The sequence below is a fragment of the Pinus tabuliformis genome, chromosome 9 (assembly GCF_031772625.1).
Source record: "Pinus tabuliformis cultivar Carrire ecotype Pingquan chromosome 9, CPIR1, whole genome shotgun sequence".
Lineage (NCBI taxonomy): Eukaryota > Viridiplantae > Streptophyta > Pinopsida > Pinales > Pinaceae > Pinus > Pinus tabuliformis.
The window spans coordinates 1,501,649,885-1,501,657,668 of record NC_142307.1 but is presented as its reverse complement, the minus strand read 5'-3'; positions in this window follow the sequence as shown (position 1 = coordinate 1,501,657,668).

Sequence of the window (7,784 nt, the reverse complement as noted above, 5' to 3'; positions counted from 1 at the left end):
AAAATTGGAGCTGAAGAAAGAGCCAACTTTACCAAATTGAAAGACTTGATAGCTTCTTCGGTCCACTTCACTACACTATCTTTCTTTAACATGTTTTTGATTTCCCTCAAATGTTCAACTAGATTTGGCACAAAACGACATAAGAATTTCATCTTACCATTAAATACTTGGATCTCCCTTTTACTTCATGGAAAATCAATCTTTTGAATGGCTTCCACTCGAGCTAGACAAATGCGGATGCCCTTCTTGGATATGATGTGGCCGACAAGCTTTTCGTCATCCATGGCAAACAAGCTCTTTTTTGGATTGAGAGATATGCCATACTTTCTACACCACTGAAAAACAATTTTCAAATGATAAAGGTGCTCTTCACCTAAATTGGAAAAGACTATCAGATCATCAAGATAAACAACTAAAAATACATCTTTCTCATTTGCAAACGCGATTTCCATAGCCCGCTGAAAAGTTGCACCAGCATTCTTCAATCCGAATGGCATCTTGGCATAATGGAAAGTTGCCCACGGAGTGGTGAATGTTTTTTTGTCCCTGTCATCCTCATGGACCAGAATTTGATTATAGCCGAAATACCCATCGAGTCGCAACATACGAGATGCTCCAACTACTCTTTGAAGTATGTGGTCCATTTTTGGCAATGGATAGTTATCTTTCAAAGACACCTTATTCAGATTTTTGAAATCAATACATAATCTAATCTCACCTATTTTCTTCCGCACGGGCACCAAATTGGAAATCCAATCTAAAAATCTTATTGGAATGATTATACCAGCCTTGTACAATATATTCACTTCTTTCTCTATTGATGGCAGCAACTTTGGATTTATCCTCCTTAGCTTTTGTCGAAATGGCTTTTGGTTTGGCTTGATTTGAATGATGTGCTGAATTATACTCTTATCATATGCCTTCAAATCTGCATAGTCCCATGAAAATACATCAGTAAATGAAGACAATAAACTAATGTATTTTGCCTTTACCTGTGGAGGAAATGCTTTTTATAACTTCACCATTTTTGGATTTTTTGTTGTTCCAATGTTCACATCCTCAACTCCTTTCTCGGTTGGCACCAAGCTCAGTTTCCGAGCTACATCATCTTGATCAAACAACTCCTCTAAAGGTATTAGACCTTTAGGAATGACATTGTCCTTCAACTGCAAAACTTCCATCTGATTTACCTCTATGTCTGCTTCACCATCATCTTGCTCTCCATCGATAGAAGTGTCTTTTTACTTGCCTTCATTTTGCATAAATTCTTCAATCTCTTTGTCATATTGAAACACCTACCAATATCTTTGATTATCAGGGATAGTTGGGCGATGTTTCACATGAATTTCAAACTTATTGTTTGAAATCATTGGGATTTTCAAATTACTTGCAGCTATTGTGAGGGAATCTACAATAACATTTTGTACATGAGGGACACATGTCAAAGTGTAATCTGGAAACAATCTCAAAATATCTAGTACCGCATTATGGTAAGCCCGCATTCGAGGATGTTTTGCTTGGTATTCACCCTTCACTTGCTTGATCACTAATTTGGAGTTGCCATACACTCAAATTCTTTTTGCACTTAACTTCTTGAGGATTTTCAAACTAGCAATTAAAGCCTCATATTCAACTTCATTATTGGAGCAATCAAAAGCTAATTTATACAAAGAAACTCTTACATTACTTGGAACTGTGTTTGGTAGAAATGCATGGTTGCGTATCCAAATACCAATTCGAGCACCTTCCTTACCTTCCACGCCATCGAAATCCATACTCCACAAACTGGCCTCATCCTCCAAGTGCTGAAATTCTGTTTTCTCTTCTACCTTTGCTTACTGTCCATCAATTTTTTGTTGATGTTGGAAAGCTGATTGTCTAGCGGTACTATCAAGCCTTTGTCCTTCTTGATCAAGTACAGCTCTAAAATTTTCAGTGATCTCTGGAATATCTTCTACTTCAACTAGTTGACTATTTACATCATTAAAACTATAAAAATATAGAACAAAAGATTCTAAATCAGTATGTACATAATTGACTGGATGATTTAGAGGTTTCTCCTTGCTAGTGATCATGTACTTCATCTTTTTTCTCCCGGTATAATTTCCTCAACTGACCAAACACGGGAATAGTAGCATAGGAGAAATCAAGCTGCAGTGTCCCTTTGAGTTTTTCTCCCCAAGATCTGGATAGAATCATGCCTAATCTAGGAGGAATATCAGCCACAACCACATCCATGAGAACATTTTTGCAGGAATCTGATCTAAAGTGACAACCAAATCTTTAATAATCCCAATACATCTGACCCTACCAGAATCAATGGAATAAAGATCATGGTACTTGTGAGTGATATCTAAACCCAATTTTTCCATAATTGCCTTTGGCATCAGATTATGAGAGGCTCTTGAATCAAACATGGCGTTGTGCAATACATAATCATGCAATCTAAGGCTGATGTAAAAAGGAGCTACATCATTATCCTCAGATTGACCTTCTAATGTTGGACCAAAGATAACCTCGGGCTGGCCATCCTCCACATTAACCATATCAGATAACCGATCAAAATTCAAAATCTTTCACAGAAGACCTTTATAGCTGCTATTCTTCATTAATTCAGTCAAAGGTATTGACACTTTTAACTTAGCAATTTCGTTTTCTAAGCTAAAGGCTGTGGTTTTCTGCCTGGTGCATAGCGCCACCTAGTTCTTGCTTTTGCTAGGGACCTCCTCTAGAGGAAAACTCTACTTTTTTGGATTCCTCATGCAAAATTATGAATACCCAGAAATTGCTAGAAAGTTTTGTCAAGTTTTGAGCTTCCAAAACGGTCAAAAACACATCAAAAATTCCCTTTCTGCCCCTTTTTGGCCACACAGGAAGCTAAACGCTAAAGGTTAGTGCCTAAATCTACCTCAGGTTGAAGGAAGGTGGGTCTAGGGTAACATCAAACCATGCTTAACCTGGTAGCTAGCCCTACCAGGTTGCGAGAGGGCTCTCTCCTTGTGAATCTTAGTCAAGATGACTGGATCAGATATGGATTTTAGGCTAGGTATAGTAGCTCAGAGGATTTGATTGGATTTGTTTTGGGTCGAAATAGCAAGAGAAAGGATGATTTGGATTATGGAATCGATGTCAGTTTCTGCCGACAAACCTGGGGCAAATTAAGTGCCATGTTCAGCCAAGTGAAGATTATAAATGTGAGAAGTATAGGGGAGAAAGCCCGCTGACCTACAGGCATCAAACAAAGGATGGATCTGCAACAACAACTTTAGAAGAAAGAGAATAACGAGGTTGCTCAACAGAGCTTCTAGCAAAGGATGAATTCTGCTAAGACAAACGCTACAACTAACAGAAAAATCATCATGAAGGGAGCATCATTATGGATGAATTCCTAACATATCACTTAGATAATGCTGAAACAAAGTAGAAAAACATAATGTGTAAATTAATTTACGAGAAAAAACATACTAAACATCAGCATCATGATGAATCCCAGATCCAAAGGGCAAAAGACTACTTTATTAAAATGTTATTCAGGAAAAATTTTACACAAAGCCAAGACAGCCTCTCTGTTGCCAAAAACAAACCTCTACACTATGAAATTCATAAATTTTATACGTTTAGCTCATCCCTATATTAAGGGAATTGAGCTCAACCATCTTCTTCAAAATAGAATCAGTTACATTAAACTTGGACCGAATTTCTGAAAATAGGTGTTGAAGATGAACTCGTATCTCCTAAACCATAGCACCTGTTACAAAACTGAAAGAGGTTTTTTAGATGAGGAAATTTTTGAGAAAAATCTCTCTCACATTCTGGAAATTTGTTTCCATTTGCTCGGAATTTGTGCCACAAAATCATCTCTAAAACAGAAAATCATTAAAAACTTAAATCTGTCAAAATGAGCTGTAAAGATCTAGTCACATATTCAAATTCATGACACCTGTGAATAAACTGAAAGAGGTTTTTGTTATATGGCTCATGGTTAACAAAAAAATCCTTGGGTTTTTCAAAATTACTTTCCATCTGTTGTAAAATGGCACTGCACTAAAATTACTAAAACAGTAAACAATATGAAAAATGTGTTTTGTTTTAATGTAGGCTCCAAATATCACCACATATCTCCCACATAGTAGTACTTGTGCATAAACTGAATGAGGTTTTTGTTATTTGGTATGTGGTGGACAAAAACCTCTTTCACTTTCGAAAAATTCCTTACCATTATTTCAGAAACTAATATTTTACTAAACTTGTCATTGTGTGCAGCAACTGACCTCAAAACATGCATAACCAAGAATCACTCATTCATTTTGATCATATCTTTTGATCTAGAAACTAGTTACAGGAGTGTGATATACCATTGAAAATATTTTTCCGAGCTTCTTCTAATGGAAATACTTAGGATATGATTTGCACTGAAGATCATGTGTAAAAAATCTTTGAAAACCAGACATAGTAAGAGCCCATTTTGATCCTTGGTGATAGGCTGCGAAGACAGGAACTAACATCGGCCTTATTGGGGATGGAAACTCCTTGGAGGTGTCAAGAACACCGTTGACCAAGTTCCTCATCCATTGGGCAATACAGTCAAACAACTGTAAGCTTAAAACAACTCATACCAATTCAAACAGAAATGCTTCCTTTGGCAGCTTATTTATTTACACAAACCTACCCTACTTTGCTGCAAAATCAATGGATCAAGTGATGTTGTAATGCCATATCAAACATTCAAGTAACTGTGACAAAGATGCTGCTTGCAAGTGCTTCAACCAGGACACAAATGTAAATGATGACAACCATCCATGCACAAACAAAATTTGGCTGTGTGAAAGAAAATCTGACTTATCATTCAAACTGAAAAAATACTCCATATATGTGACAATAGGATCAAAGAAACCAGACTCTGTTTGCTGCCCTAACTCCTCAACACAGACCTCCAACTGCAAACTATCAATGCAAGCATCCACGAGCAGCTCTATTGTTTCCTTTTTTGAAGGAGGGAGAGTTTCCAAGAACTTTTTGGGATCTCAGAATTCATATGATTAGATCTGATCATTTAAATATTGAATCTTCTTCTCAAATTTTTCAACAACTAACTCAAAGAAACCATTTTTAGCTTTAGGAGGAAACTTCAGAGATCTCAAACATTGAAGCACGGTAATGAAAAATACTTCATCAATTTCAATATCCACTAACTGATCTCTAACTTCTTTTAAAACTTCACAAAACACAGGGTTTTCCACATACCCTACCATTTTATTTTAGTGCATGAATGGATCAGTTAGCGCTGGAATCTCTGGATTGAGTTGGAGTCACCAGGTGAATGTTTTAGCCTTCATATGTATCTAATTGCTGTCCACCATTAGCAATCAGATCTGCAACTTGAATGATCTTTCTCGGAGAAGATTTGTCACCTCTTCCCCAATATGGTCACCACTATGTTAGTGCCTAAATCTACCTTAGGCTGAAAGAAGGCAGGTCTAGGGTAACATCAAACCACACTTAACCTGGTAGCTAGCCCTACTAGGTCGGGAGAGGGCTCTCTCCTTGTGAATCTCATTCAAGATGACTGGATCAGATATGGATTTTAGGCTAGGTATAGTAGCTGAGAGGATTTGATTGGATTTGTTTTGGGTCGAAACAACAAAAGAAAGGATGATTTGGACTATGGAATTGATGTCAGTTTCTGCCAACAAACCTAAGGAAAATTAAGTGCCAGGTTTAGCCAAGTGAAGATTGTAAATGTGAGAAGTATAGGGGAGAAAGCCTACTGCACTACATGCATCAAACAAAGGATGGATCTGCAGCAACAACTTTAGAGGAAAGAGAATAACGAGGTTGCTCAACAGAGCATCTAGCAAAGGATGAATTCTGCAAAGACAACCATTACAACTAACAACAAAATCATCATGAAAGGAGCATCATTACGGATGAATTCCTAACATATCACTTAGATAATGCTGAAACAAAGTAGAAAAACATAATGTGTAAATGAATTTATGAGAAAAAACATACTAAACATCAGCACCGTGATGAATCGCAGATCCAAAGGGAAAAACATTGCTTTATTAAAATGATATTCAGGAAAAAATTTATACAAAGCCAAGACAGCCTCTCTGCTACCAAAATCGAACCTCTACACTATGGAATTCATAAAATTTATAGATTTAGCTCATCCCTATATTAAGGGAATTGAGCTCAACCGTCTTCTTCAAAATAGAATCAGTTACATTAAACTTGGACTAAATTTCTGTAGATAAGTGAATGTTTGAGAAAAACCTCTCTCAAATTCTGGAAATTTGTTTCCAGTTGCTTGGAATCTGTGCCACAAAATCATCTCTAAAATAGAAAACCATTAAAAACTTAAATCTGTCAAAATGAGCTGTAAAGATCTAGTCACATATTCAAAGTCACGACACCTATGAATAAACTGAAAGAGGTTTTTGTTATATGGATCATGGTTAAGAAAAAACTCTTTGGGTTTTTCAAAATTACTTTGAATCTGTTGTAAATTGGCACCGCACTAAAATGACTAAAACAGTAAAAAATATGAAAAATTTGCTTTGTTTTAATGTAGGCTCCAAATATCACTGCATATCTCCCACATAGTAGCACCTGTGCATTAATTGAATGAGATCTTTGTTATTTGGTATATGATGGACAAAAACCTCTTTCAGTTTTGAAAAATTCCTTACCATTATTTCAGAAACTGATCTTTTACTAAACTTGTCATTGTGTGCAGCAACTGACCTCAAAACATGCATAACCAAGAATCACTCATTCATTTCGATCATATCTTTTGATCCAGAAACTAGTTATAGGAGTGTGATATACCGTTGGAAATATTTTTCCGAGCTTCTTCTGATGGAAATAATTAGGATATGATTTTCACTAAAGATCATGTGCAAAACATCTCTGAAAACTAGACAAGTAAGAGCCCATTTTGATCCCTAGTGACAGGCTGCGAAGACTGGAACTAACAGACAGCATGTTACCTGGTCAATAGATCACCTTCATCAGTGTTGAAGGATAAGACTCCACAAAAGTTATGGACTGGTAAGATACCTTCTCTTTCACATCTGAGGGTATTTGGATGTGTTGCATATGTACATGTTCCAAATGAGAAACGAACCAAGTTGGATAGTAAATATGAAAAGTGCATCTTTATTAGGTATAAGGATGGTTTAAAGGGTTATAAGCTTTGGAACACAACAACAAGGAAGGTTGTGTACAACCGAGATGTGGTGTTTAGAGAGGTGAAAGATGTTATTAAACATGAATTCCAACCAAAGGAACCTTAGAAGATAGAGTTTGAGCTAAAGGAGGAAGAATCAAACTCTACAGCAGAGGAGGAATCAAAAGATGAAGAGCCACAAACTTCGGGTGTAAGAAGATGAGTTCGATAAAGAAGGCAGCCAGAAAGGTATGGTCCATCTGCTTTCTGTTCAAATTTTGTTTTATCTATTACTGATGATGATCCCAAAAATGTGAAGGAAGCAGTAGATTCAAAGGATGGAAAACTCTAGAAAGAGGCCATGGTTGATGAAATGGCATCTTTGCACAAAAACAAGGCTTGGGATCTGGTGGAGTTGCCAGCTGGAAGGAAACCCATTGGTAGCAAATGGGTGTTTAAGAAGAAGACAAATGCAGAAGGAAAGGTGGAGAAATACAAAGCTCGGTTGGTAGCAAAAGGTTATTCCCAGGTGTCGGGAATTGATTTTGGTGATATTTTTTCTCCTGTTGCCAAGGTAACTTTTATTAGATTACTTTTATCTGTTGCTGCTGCT